Raw genomic sequence first — 20,000 nt, forward strand, 5'->3', positions numbered from 1 at the left:
GTGGCTCTCACGAAATTCCGATACAATGTTAACACCACCTCTTTTGATTTATAATTGATCCCTCTCCGAATACATCCGAAAACCCTGTTTGCCTTACCGATAGCTGCCTGGTACTGTGCTGACTGCTAACCTTATTTATTTATATATATATATATATATATATATATATATATATATATATATATATATATATACACACACATACATACATACATACATACATACATACATACATACATACATAGATTATTCTCCTGTGTGACACACTACAAAATTACCCCTTGTATCATGTAATCTGTATTTTCAATGTTAGTGTATGTTGTTATGTCGCAATTCATACAATGGTCAACTTTTCATGGACAATCTGGAAACTTGTGTTTGTTTACTTCCTAAGATCACATAGGACTACAAATCAGCTGTTTCCAATTTTTTCAAACATTGCTAATGACAAAAATCCAAGATGGCGGCCAGCGAGTGACGAAAATCGATAAAAATTTTGATGACAATTTTTTTTTCGTATTTTTAGACACAGTGTATGCAGTAGAAGATCTATAATAGACATAGAAGAGTTCGACCAGAAGAACGACAAGTATCCCATGTACAAATGAGCTCGTATGTACATGAAGCAAGTCAGTAACCTGCTCCAGTTCATGAGAGCTACCCGGGATTGTAACTGGCCTTTGCATCTTGCTTGTCTAGAAAAGATGTGTGTCTACTTCTTCGCGTTCAACAGGCATGACTATGCCCAGAACATTCCAGATCACATAGCACATATGTACCAACTACAAACCAGCCATCCACACATATGGAACGATCTGAAAAGTGGAGAGTTTGTTGTCAACACAAATCCCTTTGCATTCACATCCATTGGCCCAGATCAAGCCCAAGAGCATCTCAACAAAGTACATAAAAGTGATGGTGCCATTTCTGGCCTAACAACTGATCCTCAAGGTTTGCTGAAGTACTGTCTGAGTTCGCCAGAACTCGCAAGGCTTGCTGGAGAGACTGAACGGATGCTGAACATTTTGAAAACCAAAGCAAAGAAGCACCATCAGCATTCTTCAGCTAAAACCACACGACAGGAGCAAGCAGTAAGGCAACTGAAGAGTGTGGTGGCAAAATCAAACCCTTTCATTACATCAGAGAACGAAGATGGTCAACCTTGTGACGAACAGGATAATGCCTGCATCAGTACAGCACGACATCCTGGACGTAGAGATGCGTGGGAACAAGGCACTTGTCACACATGTACAAAAGAGTCAATGGTGAGAAAAACATGTGGGACAAAATGTCAAAACTGAAGTACCTGTCATGGAATGATGGATGCAAAACTGTCAGTCTCAAGACAGAATCGGAAGTGGTCAGCTTGAAAGCAACAAACTCCCTGTTTGTTCGCTTACTCCTCATTGCAAAATCTTCAAGAGAACTCGATCTGGAAGACATCGTAGGAAAGCATGAATTTGCTAGTTCCAATGCCACACGAATGAAGCCAGATGGTTCCCTACTACCCAGTACCAAGAAGTCTATCCTCATTCACGAACTCGAGAGCATGGTTGCAGAGTCTGCCACGTCTCAAACATCCATTGGAGAGGAGTCAACCACCCAACACCAGCATCATAATAGATGGCATGGCTCTTGTACAGGAGATGGTTGTCTACAAAAGCCAAATTAAAACCTGTAAAGATCTGTTGGACTGCTTTATTCGAAGGGTTGATGGTAAATCGGTTGGTTACATGGATGCATACCTAGTATTTGACAACTACAGCATCATTAATACGCTCAAGGATAGAACCAGACAGCTTCGTACGGCAGGGAGAACACAGGACAAGGGGTATAAAGTAAACGATACTACATGCATTAAAGACTTCAGGTCATTTCTGAGCACTAAGGAAACAAAAGCCAATCTTGTATTGTATCTTGCACAAAAAGCTGTTCGATTGTGCAAAGTGCCGATCACCACACACCCAGAAAGGCGTCCTTTCTTCCCAGCCAAATATGGTGAGCATTCTGAGTACACAAGAGGAAGCTGATACACTGTTGATCTCGTATGCAGTGGCAGTGAGTCATCTGGGCAATACTGTGCACATATATTCTTGTGATACTGATGTGCTAGTGCTTGCTCTGCGAAGAGTACCTGATCTGAAGCTGGACAGTGTTAACATCATGGGCACTGGAGATGGACGACGAAAAATCAAACTCAAGCCCATCCATGTTGCTCTAGGTGCAGAAAGAGCAGCAGCATTGCCAGGATTGCATGCACTCAGTGGTAGTGATACCACTGGTCACATCAAAGGAAAGGGGAAGTCATCATTCTTCAAAGTCTTCATGAAGGCAGGCGAAGATGTTATCTGTGCTCTTGCTGGACTTGGTGTTGGTGTGTACCCATCACCAGGGGTGTTGTCTGGATGTGAAAAGTTTGTGCGTCAGCTGTTCAACTCTGGGTTTGCATCAGCCAAGGCACTGAGGTGGCACATGTTCAAGCAGCTGAAGGGTAACCAAGGTGTGGAGAAGCTACTTCTGACTCAAGGATGCATCACTGAGCATATATTGCGCGCACACCTACAAGCCAACATATGGTTGCAAGACTTGGTAGCTGTACCAATTCTACTGGATTCTATTACTCTGGGATGGCGACAACTGGAGGACGGCCACTATGTCACAGTTGTCTCAAAAGTTCCAGCAGCACCGGAGGCTGTGGTGGAACTTGTGAAGTGTTCCTGTGTCGCCAGTAAGTGCAGTGGACGGTGGTGCCCTTGTAAGGCACATAATCTCACCTGTACAGAGCTCTGCAATTGTGAAGGAGCTGAGGACACATGCAACGATGTCGCAACTGATGCAAATTCAAGCGATGACGAGGAAAATGAGGACTTGGATGACCAAATAATTATATATGTCGAAGCATCTTTACCTTCGCATTCTGCGAAAGGTTATGTATTGGTCGCTGTGTATTTATTTATTTATTTATTTGTGAATATGTGTGTGCGTGTTTGTTTGTTATTCACATAACTCAGAAAGTATTAAACCAAATCGCTTGAAATTTGGTGGGATGATGGGTTATTATCCAAGGAACATTTGATTAGATTTTGGGAGCGATCGGGTCAAAGGTCAAGGTCACGGAAAGGTCAAATTCGTATTTTTACCAAAGCGCGGTCAATTTTGATCTAATTGGCATGCAACCGATGCCAAAATGTTCAGAATTCATTGCCCAATCTTGTGATGGGCGACATGACACAATTACGTCATTACCCTTGTTAGCGGTTGGGGGTCAAAGGTCAGTGGGGTCACGACCTTTCAAAATATGCGGTTTTTGTCATAACACGGTCAAATCAAAACCGATTTGCATGAAACCAACACCAAAATGTTCACTGTTATGTTCCCCCCACTCTCATGCCAAGAACAAAAAGTAGCGGAGGCGAAGGTATGCGCTCTACCGAATGCCCATTCTAGTTGTGTTTTGTATTTGCAAATCCATTCAAATTGTATGTTCTCAATGCTACAGAACATCCTTTTTGTGCATATTTGGCTGTCATCTTTTGGGGGGGTTCGTAAATAATGCCCAACTGGGTTAAATTTAGCTGAACAGATATTTTTTTTATTATCTCTGAATGTACTATAATGGGTAAAATATGGCGATTTCTCAAATTTTAGTGACTGCTTATGAATAAAAAAATTGGAAACAGCTGTTTTTGTGTTCACTGTAAACATAGGAAGTGAAAAATTACAAGTTTCCAGATTCTATATGAAAAGTTGACCAAATTACACAATGACATACACTATGTTTTTTCCCATCCCCAACACCTTACACTTGCTCAGGTTAAATTCCATCTGCCAATCTTTTTCCCAATCTATGCAAGGATCAATACTTTCCTGAATATGATCACCACCCTCTCTGCTATCCACCTCACCTCCAAGCTTTGTGTCACCTGCAAATTTGGGAAGCCTACTCTTCACCCCATTTTCCAAATCGTTGATGTAAATAATGAACAGTAATGGTCCAAGTACTGATCCCCGAGGAACCCCACAACATACATCCTCCCAGCAAGACATCCTCCCACTTACAGCCACTCTTGACTTCCGACCACGAAGCCAGTTTGCAATCCGATTAGCTACCTGACCAGCCACTCCACAAGCCCTCACTTTGGCTAACAACCTCCGACGTGGTACCTCATCAAATGCCTTCTTAAAGTAGAGATATACTCTGTCCACTGCCTTTCCCTCATCCACCCAACCAGACACTGCTTCATAAAACTCTAAAAGATTTGTTGAACAGAAACTACCTTTGGTAAACCCATGCTGACTACTTTTAATTCGTTTGTATTTGTTTAAATGGTTCTTCATCTGGTCCTAAATTAATGTCTTCAACACCTTCCTCACAACTGAAGTCAAGCTGACAGGTCTAAAGTTTCCCAATTTTTCTCTATATCCTTTCTTAAATAATGTTGTCACATTTGCTGCTCTCCAATCCTCCAGTACCTGTCCTGACTCCAGTGAACTATTGAAAATACCGGTTAACATCTCGCTTACTTGCTCAGACACCTCTCTCAATACTCTCGGTTGCATATGATCTGGGCCTGGATACTTCCCTTCTCTTGGATTACCTCGCTGTTACATTACTTCCTCCACTCCAACCTGGATCTTCTGTAAAAGCCCTTCCTCACCTCCTCGAGAGACACTCTCAGCTATTGGCAATTCTGCTGACTGTTCCTGTGTAAAAGTTGAAGTAAAATACCTGTTTAATAAGCCTGCCATCTCACTTTCTTCGCGAACCACTCTCCCGGTGCTATTCCTCAATGGGCCCACACTGGTCCTAACCTGTTCTTTTCCCCTGATACACCTTGCTATTATGTTTAATATTCTTGGCCATGCCCTTCTCATCCTCTCTTCTGGCTTGCCGAGTTATTTTCTTCACTTGCCTCTGATTACTTCGATCGTGATAGAAATCTAACTCCAGTCATGTTATTTTAAACCTCATAGATATCTTCTGTTTCTCCTTAATAGTGGTCCTTATCTCACTGCTCAACCACGCTGGTCTCTTTCTACTTCTAGTTTTACACCTCATTGGAATGTACACACACTGCACTCCACACATTTGCTCCTTGAAGGTTTCCCATTTCTCTGATGCTGATTGTCCTGTTGTTAGAGTCTCCCAATCTACATCACCCAATTCTCTCCTCATACTCTACATACACCCTTTAGCCCCTTTTAAGACAATTTTAGAGTTGAGACTGAGCTGAAATTTTCAAACTCCACCTCTCCTCTGCCGGGATGGAGGTGAAGTGTCGATGGACCCACGTGACTACGTCCGTCTATCAATTCCGTGACATATTATTGGAACGAAACTTTTAGATCTTTAGACAACACAGACCCTTTACACCCCCAACACAGTTTCAAGACCATTTCGACCCCTTAACACCCCGTACATCTCGTTGTGTCGATTGTTCCGCTTGCCGAGCACTTGCAAAGTGGTTGATATGGAACGAGTGGCTTGGCAAGCATTAGCAAGCCGCTTGCTAACGGAACACACCCTGGCTCGGCTGATGACGTTTATTTACTCCATTGTTTTTTTAATGTTTTTTTTTTGAGTCCGGGACGAGACCGGCACTCGGTAGAGCGTATACCTCCACCAAAATGAACAGTTAACGTTTTCTATCTCACTGATAGACGTACAGTGTAATACAGTGTGGACAGTCGAACTCCCCTCCCATTGTCCCATTTCCCCCCTCCCTTTATGTGGCCTCTGGACAGGAACCTCTGACCTCTCACGCTCAGATTAAACGTTCGAACCATCACAGAACATATCTCAGTTTGTAGGTGTGGTGTCTTCCTTGGGTATCCATCGGTATAACCTTCAACACACATTCATTATTTTTAATCCGCATCTTCATCAGAAAACAATTCAAATGGGGGAAAATAACTGTGACGTCACACCCTCCCTTGAGTTTGATGTGAGTTCCTTGTGCGCATGCGTGACACACGTGACAACAATGGAGCTGAACGTTCTCAATAAAATCTTCATGAAGTTGAACGCATCGTGGTCGGTCTGATCGTTCGTACATCACGACATACGAGCGATCGCTGTATGTAAACATTTGCGTGTTTGTGCGCATGCGCGAACTATCGGGTGGCAGTCCAACTTCCGGTCTACTTAAGCTTTGCGTGGAGATAAAGTGTGGCGGTATATTTGAATATTGTTTCCTTCAAATTTGATCGATTTAGAACCTGATCATTCCAGATGGGCACTCCTTCGATACATTTTCTATCCCCGTCTACCACCGATCGGGCGAGATATGAGGAAAAGTTGAAAGTTTGTGTGGGTGAAGTGGAGATTGTTCTGCCTGATCCTTATTCCATTCCGAACAGTAGGTGGATATGTAATCCAAGGCAGCTGCCCCCGCTGCAGTACCCCAGCATATATAATTACCTCATTCGAACACCAGGACCATTCACGGGAGAAGCGCTTCAGGCCTATAAATCACTGGATGCCTATAATTATTTCATTTCGGGCCATGTTCATGAGGTGCTCCAGCATGAAATACCCGCAGTTAGTGCTGTTTTCATTAAGGGATTGGTTGTACCCGGACAGCGCCTGACCGACAAACCATATGAACCATGGCTTTGCCTCGATAAAACACATGGCTACGTCATAGCGGTCCATTGCAATAGTCTCTATGCACTAAGCGAGTGACGTAACAGCGGAAGGTAAGGCTCCGCCATATTGAGTGGCAAAAAATCATGGCTACCACGCACGTGTCACGCGAACTTCTGGGCTATTTCCATGGATTAGATGATATTTCTAAGAAGAGGTACTGTGAAAAACTGAAGCTGTGTGGTCTTTGTGAAGATCCTTATATTATTTCAAAGGATAATTGTCAATAGAAAGGAAATTTTGGCCTATAATCGTTTTCCCTGACAGCTATGTTTACCTCGTTGAAACGCCGAGTCCTTACACTCAAGCCAGCCTGAAAGCCTTCAAGAGTATGGACGCTTACTCATATTATGTCGCCGGGTTTGTTCGTGACATAATGTCGACGAAAGCTGACAAGAACTGTATTATCGTGAGGGCAAAGGTTAAGCCTGTTTTCTTTCATTTCACTATTATTGTATTCGTTGTTGCTTGTTTTGTTCAGCAACCAGTGTCACTTTTTTAACCTGACTGCTGCCACAAGTTAATTTCAAGTGAAGCTCTTGTCTAAATGCTAAGTTTGTAGAAAATCTTCATTCGTCAGTTTGATTACAGATACATTATATTTTTTCCATGACAAACATACGGTGTAATGCCACACTGCTGTGGATATTCCCAAGTGCTAGTTTTTTTTATGTATTATACATATCGATGTGACTTTCTGTAGGGAAACAACTCAGAACTGTGCGCGTTAGACAGCTGTTAGAAAGGCGATCTAGCCTATGTCATTCTGTCAATAAAACAAGGGATATAATGCATTTTAATGATACAAATCAGACAATATTTTGTAACCACCAGCTATTTAATACCAACTACTGAAATAACGTATCAGAAATTAGTTAGATACCGGAGACAAAGTGAAGGCCACACAACCAGTCATGTTTGCCAGGTCACCATTTTTCTCTTCTCAGAACCGATATCCAAATATTTTGTCGGCCTACTTCGACGGGAAAGCAGTAAAACTGCACTCCAGAGCCTGTAGTACATCCTGGGGCACAACAACTCTTACCCATTTGCAGAAACCAAAAAAAAAATCGCTTGCTTGGAAATAACGGTGTAGTTGAAGTGGAGACTATTGGTTGTTATGGATGCGGTATACTTTCTTGCCACTCAATATGGCGGAGCTGACACAGTCACGTGACCAGTGACGTCATCTGAATAAGGCCTATTGTATGGCAGGTTTGGGCGAGTGCTGCAGCCACGTGGCTGCAATCCTTTTCGCAATCGAAGCCGTCACGTGTAGTGGGGTTAATTCAGATGAAGCCTGTACGAGTGTGAAGTGCATATGGAGCAAGTACTACCACCAGAGAGTTGGTGTCAAAGCCACCCAATGCTCGCCTGTTTATACATTTATCGTTTTTAAAAGACGAGTCGAATAATATTTTTTATAAAGCATTGCAGTGAAGTCTGATCCAAATAATTTTAAAGCAATATATGTATTTGTATATTGTAATCAGTAAAAAATAGTGTGGTAGATAAAAACAGAAAGGAAAAAAAATGAAAACATTAACATGACAAAATCGTTTCACATCAAGATGTTCAACTCATCATGATAATATTGAAATAAATATTGACTCATGCTTACCATTTAAAGATAAATCATCATTATCATTAAAATGTTCCATGTATATTGTTGCGAATTCGCGCCCGCCGGCGTGCAATCGGCCACTCGACTCGAATGGCGGCCGCCTCACCCACCGGAACGGACAATTCAGTCGTGACCCTCTCGGACCAACGCCGGGAGCTCGTCACGGGTGGGGGTTTAACCTCACCACAATCATGCCAATTGCCCACCCATGCAGGATAGGGTCGCTCGCCAAATTTGATCTACCTAAGTACCTGCGCGAATGGTCGACCGGGCGATCGCACCACGCCACAGGCCGACTCTGGACACGAACCACTTAAGCGGTCCATTCCGTGATACAGTGATAACCGAGCGGTGTTATCGTCGGCCTCAACGGTTCCGATTAATTATCGGGCATATTAAGCTCACTACGAAGCCTGGTGTTGGCGCAGTGGTTAGGGCAGCGGCTTGGGATCCAAAAGGTCCTGAGTTCAAGCCCCGTTGGGCCACTGAATTAATACACCAGGAGGTTGACTCAGCCTGTCATCCTTCCGAGGTCGGCGAAATGAGTACCAGTATACTGGGCCGGTGTATACCCCGGTTAAAATAGGTGTACCATATCTCTGTGTCGTGAGAGGCGACCAGGGTTGCGTCAGGAAGGGCATCCGGCGTAAAACCTGTGCCAAATCACTATGCGGATCATACGGATGATCTGCTGTGGCGAGCCCTAACGGGAGCAGCCGAAAGAAGAAGAAGAAGAAGATTAAGCCCACTACGAACCCTTTACGTGAAGCAGGATGGAGGGTCAATTAAAGAAAAGACGAAGCGAAACGGGAAAACAGTTCACACAATGCACATTTATTACGCGGCACACGGAAAGCACACATATACAGCCAAACAGTCAAAATGCACCTATAGCAGTAAAACAAAAGAAACAATGACGCAGAGTTACTACCAACTACGCGCACACACGGCAACACTTATACAGTTCTACTTTACAGACGGCGCCATCACACATTTACTCAAAAGCAAAGGAAAGAAGCCACCCTCATAGACAAGGGGGCAGACGGGCCTGCAGGCCAATATGCGCGCGTGATCTGAAGGAGCGGCCAGGTCCGCGAGACCGGGGGGTCCTACCTGCGTCCTCGTGACGCGTTGGCGGACGAGCCGCAGATGTAGCCGCGTGGCTGTGCCCCGACTCCGTGCTCCTTGGCGGGTTTCGTTGGCACGACATTTGGAGTGGGGTGGGAACGGGGCTCCCTTGTTGCACTATCTCAGCGCGGGGGAAAGGGGGAATTGTTGATGCCCCGGGGGAGGGAGAATCGCTGGCTGGCTTGGGTCCCGTGACGAGCGATCTCACACCGCGACCACGTCGCCGACCTTCTCGCCTCGGAGCCGAGCTCCTTGGCCTCTTCCCACAACTCTCCTCAGCCGACTGCAGAACCCAACTCGATGCCTTCGCCACCCGACTCCACTCTCTGCCACACTCTGCCGCTGCCACACTCTGCCCGATGACTCTCTTACCAAAACTCTGACTGCCATGATTCACCTTGCGCTCGCCGTTTTATAGGCCGGCAGGAGAAAACAATATGCAAATTTCCGGATCAGGATCACCTCGGGGGCGGAGCCACGCTCGCCAATTGGACGGAGGAAACGTGGGCCTGAACCTCCCCTGATCCTAGAATTTGCATATTTTGATTTCCCACAGACGCGCCTGGAGGCGGGGCCAAGCCGCTCCGCGCTTGCTAATTGGATGGATCAGAAGTGGGCGTGTAGCGTTCTTGATCCGAATTCTCCTCGGAAAGGCTGCTATTTGCACTCGCGGCTTGGTGCATATCGCTGAATGAGCCCAAGACAGCCCGACGCTCAGCATTCACAGGTGGTGCAGGAATGGCCGTAGGAGAGAGGTGAGGGTGGTGGAGGGTTTATCGGTGGTGGTTTGATGGTTATGGTGCCGTTTGGGAATGACGGTGATGCGATGTTTGCGGGATTGAGTTGTGAAGGTGAAGGCCGTGGCTGTTGGCGTTGTTGTTGTCTGAAGGTTGGAGCATCGTTATAGTTGGTGACAATGGCTGGCATGGTGGTTAAGGTGGTTGTTGTGTGATGGCGGTTGAGACGTGGTTGGTTCAAAATAAAGATAGAACAGAAAAACGGCTATCTCAAAGCGTCGCAGCCTGAATGAATCACATAAATTCCTTCTAAACAACGGGTTTGGGGCTAACTACACATGTACTTAGAGTTATCTCACCTATGGGCCCTGAATGGTGGTTTGCGAATTTCCACAGCCGTAACACTACCCCCTCCCCTTTTTACAGACTCGTCCCGAGTCGTCAAATTCTCGTGTGCCATCATGTGTAGTTCTCCCCTAGTACGTTTTACCTTCGGATCCCTGAGTGCGACATTCATGGTATTCGTGTCCCCAAAATAAATAACCTGAGGGCTGAGTAACTAACTAAACAAACCCACTCATACGGACGACTTAAATAAAATTGCCGGCGCTAAGACAGACATGCCGGGGGCACACTCATATTTACAGTACATCTTAACTTACAAATTTTACACGAAACCATGGCCCAGGATCAATGGACTCTGCAAAGAGAAAAGCAGTTAGCAGGGAGCCAGGCTGCTCGCATGCAGTCTCTGGCTCATGCAATGCAGGTGGCAGGGAACGTGGCCAGCTGCTCACACGCAGTCCTCGGCCTCCCCCTTTTAAATTGAACCCAGTGAACAACGGCACATGGGCTGCGCAAATGCAGTCTCCTTGTGCGGCTGCCTACAGGGCAGTCCCTGCAGTACCCGCGACGATCTGACGCAGCAAACAACGTTGCACGGGCCGCCAATGCGGTCCCGTAATGCGGCTGCCTACAGGGCAGTCCCTGCAGTACGCGCGATGATTTTACGCAGCAAACAACGTTGCACGGGCCGCTAATGCGGTCCTGTGATGCGGCTGCCTACAGGGCAGTCCCTGCAGAACGCGCGATGATCTGACGCAGCAAACAACGTTGCACGGGCCGCCAATGCGGTCCTGTGATGCGGCTGCCTACAGGGCAGTCCCTGGAGCTTGCAAACTGTTGCGACGATCCTGGCGCACATGGCAATGAACAAGGGGGGGGGGGGCAAAGCAAAATTGAACGGGGACAAAAAGTAGATGAGGGCAGTGGACATGGCATGGCAAAGGCAGCAGGCAACCACAGCCTGCAGAACAAGGCCGCTGCAGGCAAACACAGCCAGCAGACGAACTGGCCGGGCCTTGAAGCACAGCAGCCTGGACGATCCGGCCGGGACAGGCCTCGCAGCAAAACAACAGCTGCCGATGAAGTTGGCCAGCCTTTGCTTTGCAGTGCAGTTTGATGGAGGGAGTGCGGTGGTGCTGGCCACTCAGAAGGCGGGCTCGGACCTGCCTACTGTCTCCCTCCCAACCTATCGCCTTTGCCTGTCACTGGCCATACCCACTCCCTTAGTTTGTAAAACCAATTTAGCCCCAACTTATTTTTTTGTTGTTTTTATTTTCACTTCCCCACTATAAATCGTCCCCTAACCCCCTTTATCATCCTTGTTCGGCTAACCTATCATCCCCTAGCCTACTCCCAACCCCTACTTTCTCTTCCCGGAGGGGAACAAGGGAGAGCTAGCGTCCTGTGTCGAGGTCCAACGAAGCCTCAGGATGGCCTCCCCAGACTTCAGCGATCTTTAACCCAAAGTGGGTCCAGCGGCCCACAACGTGAGCGAAGGGATGGATGGTGCGGAGGGGTACACTTCCTAATCTACCCTATCCAATAGCCTTTCAACTACCCCAGGGCTTTCAACAAGCGCCTCTCGCTTAAACTATTGGTTCTATCAACCCAGATTACCGTCGCCTGTGTTGGTGTCCTTACAATTTCGGGCCTCGCCCCCCAATTTTCTTCCCGTGCCCTCACACGGTCTAATGGCTGGGACGCGTGGCTCCCCTTGGCAGGCACTACCCTCTGCCGATTCTCCGACGATGACACCCCTGGGCACTACACTGCCTCCGAGCCTACCAGCTCCCTAAACACCGGGGAGTGCCCTCCCTGGCGACTCCCCTGAAATGCGCACGTGGCAGGCTGGCTTCCCGGGCCCCTTTCCGAGGGTCACCCGTGCCCACAACACTGCCCACGCGGCTAACGGCACCCCGGGCCCCTGCATCGTGTGGGCGCACCCGTGCCCACTACGCTATCCTGGCCCCCCATGGGCCCTTGGCCTACTACGGCCGACTAGCCTGGTGCCCGGGGTACCCACTCAGCGATGCTCACCTTTCGCAGCCACGCTCCCAGCCCGTCAACAGGGCTCCTGCACCCCTCCAAACGGGTTTTGAGCCTACACTCTCACCAACATCAAAACGACTTCCATCTTTCAATTTAACTAACCCAGCTAACTCACTTTACACTGACCCCGGGGTCCCTTGGGCGGGGGTCACTCCTCCCCCCAATCACTCATCGCACCATGCTTTCCACATTCGCTCCAAACACACAGACCCACTGGCCTCACTCACTCAACATGTCTCCACACAACTCACCAACTCTTCAACACACACACCGCTGAACTCTGCCATCCTTCTGACTACTTCCCCTTACTACCTCGTGCTCCCTCGTCGTCCCTTAAACAATAGCACATTCCTTTTAACACTACGTAGCTAAGCTACGTCCCCACTACACATCCAAAGTCTGTCACTGTCTCCAAATCCTAAAATTCCATTTCCCATCCTAAATCTCGACTAAAACCCCTCTACCTAATCTATTCCACGGGCCCCATGAGGACTTACCCCTGCCCCATGAAGCTGGTCGAGCTAAGCTAACCCTTCCCCCTAACTAGTGTCCATCCTGTGCCCTGGCAGGGGGGTCTTCCACCCCTTGCCCGGGGAATCCTGTTCACCCGAAAGCGAGGCTTGCTTTTTTTTTCTCTTCAATTACGCGCAGCACCAGCATGGCAACTCGCAACCTGCGCACCAGCGCGGCAATTCACAGCCGCGCACCTTTGGCGTGACGTCATGGCAGCTGTTCGCTTCCCTCGTCCCTCTTGGATGGTACCATCCGGCAGGGATTCACCCTCCTGCCGGATTCCAACCCGACACGCAGCCATGACGTCACCCGGTGCATAAAAAAAACACAAGCCTCACATCTCGAGGGGTTCCCCATGCGAACACATGTACTCTGCCCGTTGGAGCTTAACACACACGCCCGCGTGGAGAACCCGTCCGGTCCGAATCCGTTTACCTGCCTAAACTTTGTCCGTCCGCGGGATCGGCAACATCCACCGCTGTAGTTTACGGACCGGGCTTCACTCCCGCAAGTGAGCACGTGGCAGCCTCGTGCGTTGCACAGCACGGACATCGCGCTCGCTGCTGGGTGAACCCGGTGTGGTGCTCAAAATAGCTACGGCCGCTACCCAGCCCTTGTCTATCTGTCGCTGTCGTCGTCGTCGTCGTCGTCGCCATTCAATCCACGCCCACCTGCGTGTCACGACACTCATACTCCACTCCATCACACTCACCCCGGGAGACGCGGCTGCGTGCTCCCGCATGCCGACCGTCATCTTCCTTACATACCGCTCTCTCACACACACAGTCTCTCTCACACTCGGCCGCTCACTCACGCATGCCATTTCTCTTGCACACGTGGTTCCATTCACACATGGCCGTTTACCCGCACCCGTGGCTCCTTCCACACACGGTGCCTCATCCACACACGGCGTGCTGGGAGGCACGCACTTCGGCACACTTGCCACCACACCACTCACACACGGGGCCGCACTCACACCTTGCACAACACACACCGGGACAACCACACTGGGGATTCGTGTCCCCCCAAGGGGTTCCGGGGGCCTCTATACCCCCCAAGCTGCACGTGCACCCGTTCGCAGCACCCGTCCCCTCGGCCCCGCAAAGCACGACCGAACCCACCTGGTCGTGAGTCGCCTCAAGGGGGCATATTCCCTCCCCTCGTTCCTGGAGGAGGCCATCCAGCTGCCCGCACCGGGTCTCTCACCAGTCCGCCAGCTCCCCCTCATGGCCCTCCACTACCTCAATGTGTGTGTTCGTCACTAACCCCGTCCAATTCACTCTCTATCTCCCGTGTCTCTGGCAATACTTTCATTTCCTTCTTTGTTTTTGTTACTTCCCTCGTCTCCTTTTTTATTTGTGTCTCCTTTATCAGGGCCCGCCCCAATTGTTCCTTCATCCGATGAGTGGCGTCAATCAAGTCCTGCACCACCAACATTGCTCCTTGTGGTGCTGTCACACATCCCACCTTATTACGTTGTTCCACTTCCTGGCTCCTTCTGAGTCGTTCCTCCTCTCAGAACTTCCTGAGTTCTTCGTTCTCCCTCCGGAGTTTTTCAATCTCCGTGGACTCCAATCTTGCTCCCCGTTTCAGTTGTTCAATTTCAAACTCACATTGTTCTTGTTTTCTACCCCACGGTTTCTCCTGCTCTTCATTTTCCAATCTCATCGTTTCTTTCAATTGACTCATTTCCTTCCTGTGTTTCATTCGCTGTTCTCTCGTTACCCTTCCTTGTTTCCTCTCCTGTCTTTCCTTCTCCAGTTTCGTTGTTTGCTTCATTTGGTTCATCTCCCTTTTGTGTTTCATTCGCTGTTCTTTGTCTATCTCCTCGCACTCCAGCCTCGCCTTTTCTTTCAATTGGTCAACCTCGGCTTCATGTTCCTTTTGTTTTCTTTCCCATTGTTCCTCTCGTTCTTCCCTCTCCAATCTCCTTGTGTCCTTCAATCTCCTGATTTCTCCTTCCTGCATCATTCCTTGCTCCTTCAACTTCTCCTCGTATTCCAACCTATTTTTTCCTTTTGTCGTTCAGTTTCAAATTCATACTCTTTCAGTTTTCTATCCCATTGTCTCTCTTGTTCCTCATTCTGCAATCTCGTTATTTCTTCCAGTTGACTGATTTCCTTCTCCTGTCTTAATCTTTATTCTTTCAGTACTCTTTCTTGTTCCTCATTCTGCAATTTCGTGGTTTCCTTCCGTTGATAAATTTCCTTCTTCTGTCTCATTCGTTCTTCCATCATTACTCTTTCTTGCATCTCATTCTTTAATCTGGCGTTCGCTTCCAGCTGTTCGATCTGTACAGTGTGGTTCCTTAACGTCTCATTCTCTGCTATCGTTCTTTCTTCTCTCAACTTCTCCAGCTCGTCTTGTAATTCCCTTTCTTTGGCTTCGTGCTCCAGTATCTCATCAACTTTTTTTCCATTTTTCCTCACTCTGTTCATCCCTTTCCTTGCACATCTCATCCCTTTCCCTGCTCACCTCCTCATACGCCAACCATGCTCTTCTCCTCAATTGTTCCTGATATTCCTGTTCTCTTGTTACCTCCTCTAGTTGCTTTACCCCCAAATTGTGTTTCCGTTTTTGCTCTTCTAACTTTTTCTTCAGCTCGCTCTCCGCTTGTTCCCACTTATGGATACTCAACTCTATTTTCCCTATTTTTTCCTTTAATTGTTTTACTTCCAGCTCATGTTTCTGTTTTCCTTTTTCGAGCTCGGTCCTCCATTCTTCCTTCAATTCTTCCCAAAGCCCGCCAATGTCCGGCGTAGGCGCGCTTGACCTCGCCTGCCACGCCCACGTGGTTTGAAACGATTGTTGGGAGCGCTCGCCTCGTGTCGCGCCATTTGCCGCGCCATAAATAGCTGCTCGCTCCGTGCTGCGCTGAGGTGCGATCGCGCCGCCATTATGCGACCCAGTTTGCCGGCAAAGTCCGTGCTCAGAATATCGGGTTGAGCTCCCCGGTGGATTATAATTACCAGAGGTACCATCCCGGGCCATGGATTCTACATTTCCACATATATACATTTCTACCCCCGGCACCCGCTCGCCTTGAAACTCCATCTTATTTCACGTAAGAGATTAATTTAAAAAGCTCGTAATTTGGAGGGAATCGGGGGTCGCTCCTCTCACCCCTGAACCGATTCCCGTGAATTTAGCTGGGAGGCGGGAGGGATTCGAATCCCACTCCCGGACACCAGTGTTGCGAATTCACGCCCGTCGGCGTGCGATCGGCCGCTCGACTCGAATGGCGGCCTCCTCGCCCACCGGAACGGACAATTCAGTCGTGACCCTCTCGGACCAACGCCGGGAGATAGTCACGGGTGGGGGTTTAACCTCACCACGATCGTGCCAATTGCCCACCCGCGCAGGATAGGGTCGCTCGCCAAATTCGATCGACCGAAGTACCTGCGCAAATGGTCGACTGGGCGATCGCATCACGCCACAGGCAGACTCTGGCCACGAACCGCTTAAGCGGTCCATTCCGTGCTACAGTGATAACCGAGCGGTGTCATCGTCGGCCTCGATGGTTCAGATTAATTATCGGGCGTATTAAGCCCACTACGAACCCTTTACGTGAAGCAGGATGGAGGGTCAATTAAAGAAAAGACGAAGCGAAACGGGAAAACAGTTCACACAATGCACATTTATTACGCGACACACGGAAAGCACACATATACAGCCAAACAGTCAAAATGCACCTATAACAGTAAAACAAAAGAAATAATGACGCAGAGTTACTACCGACTACACGCACACACGGCAACACGTATACAGTTCTACTTTACAGATGGCGCCAACACACATTTATTCAAAAGCAAAGGAAAGAAGCCACCCTCATAGACAAGGGGGCAGACGGGCCTGTAGGCCAATATGCGCGCGTGATCTGAAGGAGCGGCCAGGTCCGCGAGACCGGGGGGTCCTACCCGCGTCCCAGGCCCGTAGCCAGGTCTCAGTATTAAGGGGGGCATATGAACTGGAAGGGGGGGGAACAATTATTATATTTAATATTTTTGATAACCCGGTATACTATTGTATTCATGCAGCATTGACACATCTATACTGAGGTTGCCGTCGCATACTAACCAAATTGATCTCAGCTAGATTTAATATGTTCCGATGTTTTTGGCCTAAAATTATTCGAATGCAGGAGAGCCGCAACAAACTGGCACATTCACAATGCAAATATTCAATGATTAGACAATTGGCACCAATTCAGGTGCACTTATACAAGGTGTTGCCAAGAATTGGCATTAGAAAATTAATATACCAGAGATACAATGACGAAACGGGGGAGATTGGCACCAGAATCAGTGCACTTTGAAATAAGATACAGTAGGCTATGACCTGCGATCACCACGTTAAACTATCAACAGCAAATACGACCAGCCTGAAGATACCACAAGGTCCGCATTTAAAGCAGTCAATTACACAGAGGTAAGGTTATGCACAAAGCACTAGATATGGGATATGCAAAGCACCAAACACAACATTAACTTAAACATCAGAAGTACAAAGCAGCCGACCACGGCGGGTGCTGATCACAACCACACTGCAACCACAACCACACTGCAACCACAACCACACACGCATCACCAGCAGTCACACACACAATCTGAACTCCTCGTATAGTTTTTATACCGCTGTACTCGCTGTCAGAAGAGCTGCAGGCGACGTGTCTGCAGGCGACGATTCCACACGTGACGTGTGGAATCTTCTGAGGACCTTCTCCTTCCATTCATTCAGGCATTTACGTGTGAGGTCTCTCTCGAAGGCCAGCTGTACCAGTTGTGCCTTGCGTGCATGGCGCATGGACCGTCGATGGTCAGTGAAGACATTCCTCAATGTTGAGAATGAGTTTTCACACATGGCAGTCGACGCACCAAATGTTAGTCCAAGTCTCATAGCAGTCACTACACTTGGCATGGCTTCCAGCGTTTTGTGGGATGTTGAGAGGAGTTTTTGTGTTGTCCATCTCTCGTTTGGCTGCTTTTCTGTCTGTGAGCGAATAAACTGTTTTGCAACCACACACTCTGTTTCACTGATGGTTGACTTTGTTAATGTCATGATGTGCTGGAGCAAGTGGGGATCCAAAAACGTGCCATTTTCAGGATTCAAGGCAGCGAGTGAACGGGCGAGTTGTGTGTTGTGCTTACTGAAGCGCTGAGCGATCTCGCCAAGCACAGTGTCAATTGCGCTGTAAAAAACCCTCTGCAGTTCCGTCTTATCATTGTCGTTGTTTTGTCCTGTTGTCTCCAAAACTACAAACTGTTCCAAGTTCTTATGCATTGTGCGTCTCTGTTTTGGTGGTGCAGGTGTAGAAGTGCGAGCATCGTTGGCCTTCTTCCACAGATCATTGAACTCATCCTCAGAGCGGAGTTTCTTCACGCACTCTGTAGTACTCGCCACCAGTTCTAACCCCGTTAGCAAGTCCATGTCCTCTGCCTGCAAGAGTCTGTTGGGGGCATCTAACAACATCAGCAGTTTTTGTACAAAGATAGCAATGAACATGAAGGCAGGCCCAGAGACTTCCTACAAAAGCCCAATAGCCTCCATCCTCATCTCTGCACTGTAGGCGTGCTCTGCATCAATCTCCGACAGTCAGGATGTGATATCCTTAAAAGATCCTATGATCACAGACACGGTGGCAAAATGTCCCGTCCACCTTTGATCAAGAAGTCGTTTTAACCGCTCACCTTTATACTGTGCAGCAACAGTGGGCTTTCTGAAGAATTTGTACAGGCAACAACAAACCTCGAGGAAATCAGTGACAGCTTTCTCTGCTGCCAGTGCGTGGATAACTACCAGATGGAGTTGATGATTTAAACAGTGCACATAGGGGATTTCTCTTTCCAATATCCCTTGCAACAACTTTTGCACCCCACCTTGCTTCCCAGCCATTACCGAAGCCTCGTCGTACACCTCACTTAATATTTTTGATGTGTCAAGTCCTGTTTTTATCAGCTCTGCAATTATTAGGTCTGTCAATGTTTTTGCATCTCCAGCGTCGGCTGTAGCTGTTGTGAGTAGATGCTCTGTTGCTTCATTTGATGCTGATACAAAGCGAATGATGATTGATATGTTCTCACATTCAGTGGGGTCCCTCGTCCCATCCACCTTGATGGTAAACCACAATGTGCCTACTTCTTCCACGATGGCATCCGTCACAACATTACTCAATGTGCAGATCAGTTCATTCAGCATTTCCGGACGAGTATAGCTTGCGTTTCGTGGGATATGCTTTATTATTTCGGCTAGCTCGGTGTCTTTTTTGAGTGTGTAGTTTAAAAGCGATAGGAAGAGCCCACTGTGCCCGTCTGACACATCTTCAAAATTATCAAGGCTCCCTCTAAAAGGTATCTGATTTTCGGCGAGAAATTCCACAACATCTATAAGAGCAGACACATAGTACCGGTTTCTATTTAGCTGGTCAGCATTGAGGAGTGTGGAAATCTCCTCACCGCAATCGATGTGCCTCTCATTCTCCTTCCACCTCAAAACACAAGTTAAATGTTCTTTTGAAGTTGCGTGTTTGTGAAACCCCCTGCCTTTCTCAACGGCATGTTTCCAATTCCGGTAGCCTCGCACTGTGAAAGTAGAGTCCATTGGGCCGCGTGCGGTGTTAAACTTCCCACATGGATAGCAGAATGCTGCATCTGTCTGCACACTGTATTCCAGCCATTCATTAGTCTGGTACCACTAGGACACAAAGAGCGACTCTTGTTCTGTAACAGATGGCCAGGGTACCGCTGTAGAACAACTTGATTCGGTCTCTCACTTCCAAGATCATCGGGAAGCGGCTTGACAGTCACACCCGATCCCGAGGCCGCCGCCGAGTGTGGAAACTCGGCTGTCTGCGCTGGGGCTACAGCCGCAGGGCTGACGTTGCTGGCTTGGCCAGGTTGGCCAGCTTCTGTCGGTATTTCATCGACATGATCGTCTTTTCCTCCTCCTCCTCCTCCTCCTC

The 20,000-nt window shown here is 48.0% G+C and overlaps 1 protein-coding gene across 1 annotated transcript in view; it reads right to left on the bottom strand.

Moving 5' to 3' along the window:
• Positions 1–20,000, bottom strand: part of LOC147016900 (uncharacterized) — a 394,344-nt gene that overhangs the window by 373,844 nt on the left and 500 nt on the right. The window contains exon 1 of the transcript XR_015049243.1: positions 12,772–20,000. This exon is cut by the window's right edge and continues 500 nt beyond it. The gene's annotated coding sequence lies outside the window, so the exon portion shown is untranslated. The remainder of the gene's footprint in view (positions 1–12,771) is intronic.

Source organism: Eptatretus burgeri, chromosome 11, assembly GCF_056783735.1.
Source record: "Eptatretus burgeri isolate ZD-2024b chromosome 11, Ebu_testis_v1, whole genome shotgun sequence".
NCBI classification, from domain to species: Eukaryota; Metazoa; Chordata; class Myxini; order Myxiniformes; family Myxinidae; genus Eptatretus; species Eptatretus burgeri.